Source organism: Alligator sinensis, unplaced genomic scaffold (genome assembly GCF_000455745.1).
Source record: "Alligator sinensis unplaced genomic scaffold, ASM45574v1 scaffold422_1, whole genome shotgun sequence".
Classification (NCBI taxonomy): Eukaryota; Metazoa; Chordata; order Crocodylia; family Alligatoridae; genus Alligator; species Alligator sinensis.
The window spans coordinates 1,018,577-1,020,050 of record NW_005842323.1 but is presented as its reverse complement, the minus strand read 5'-3'; positions in this window follow the sequence as shown (position 1 = coordinate 1,020,050).

The following is a 1,474-nucleotide window of genomic DNA, read 5'->3' as shown; positions in this document are numbered from 1 at the left end:
TTTTTGCAGCACACACACTTACAGATTTTTATACCCTCAGTTTAGCTGCTTCGAAGCACCCTCAGTAGTGTAAATCATTGTCTTTTCTATTGACAAGGGGTTATCTGGTTTGGACCATCTCAGGAAACTGATTGATAATCAGGAAACACTTAAGATTAGGGAGTAACCCAAATACTTGGGAGCCAGCTTGAAATTCCTATGGGTGGCAGATATACTGATGGGATATCTCATGGTTTCTTCAGGAACAATAGATAGCTTGCAGCATCAGGATTTTGGATTTTTACTTGTTGTGCACAAGCCTCAGCTTAGCATGACTTTTCCAGATCTTACTATAGTCTTTTAACAGACTTAAAGCAATTATTGGGGTGCTCATAACCTTTTGTGGAGAGGACTCCCACCAGTCGTCTCGGGAAAAGTATGACAACACCTGGGATTAGGGCTCCAGCAGGCTGGATGCTGTGATGAACCCTTAACCATTGTTCAAATGTTGCCCATACCCCCTCTGACTCGGTCTCTTGCCTCAGCATTCCCTAACCCGGCAACCGAGTTTTAGTCAATCAAGTTTAAATAGGCCTCCCATAGTGGGACCGGGGAATGTACGGCCCGAGATGCCTATTAAACTTAGAGCTGTGTGTGTGTGTCTGGGGTGGGGGGGAAGTCCTTAGCAAATCCAGATTAGAACTGGTCTGATAAATGCTGAGCTGGGTGTGTGTGAACATGGGTTGATTAACATTGGAAGCACAGATTCCCCATCATGCAGCGCTCTCCTGCTTCTCTGGTCCCAGAATTCACTGCAGCCTCTGCTTCAAGCTTTCTGTTTTCCATCTCTCATGTAAATGAGACCTAGGGCAGTTGATTCACTCGTCACCCTTATCTGGTGAGGGTCTTAGGTGCGTCTCTCACTGCATCTTAATCAGTTTCGTTTAGGTAGAGGAGGGGAGGGGGGTGAGTCCTTTGTGAGTCAGACAGACTGCATCCTGTACCAGGGTTCCCCAAGAATACAGAGCTGAGACGTAACAGTGCCTTTATTACTTTCTCTTGTTGGCCCAGCACTTTCATGCACTATGTCCTTGGCTGTTCTCTGATGATGTATTAGCTGTGGACATTTTCCCCACACTCTGTCATTCCTTCCTTTAAATGTGTCATCATCTGCAATTTTTTCTGCGGGTGGTGGCAGTGGTTCTACTCCACATCCTGTTGTAGTTCTCCTCGGTCTTCCATCGTGGCCCTGGGCTGGTCCTCTTCCTTTTCCCACTGAAAGTGCTGGCATCACTTCTGCTTGTGGCACTAACTCTTCCTCATCTGAGCTGGATGAAGCTTCCATATTTACATGGTATTCTTGCTCTGAACAGTCTCCCATGTCTGGAACAATGTCAGCATCCTCACTGCCTTGGGATAAGATTTCATCAGTGGATGTGTTTCTGTCATCCCCAGTTACCTGTGCAAGACAGGCTTCAGCACTGAATATATGGGG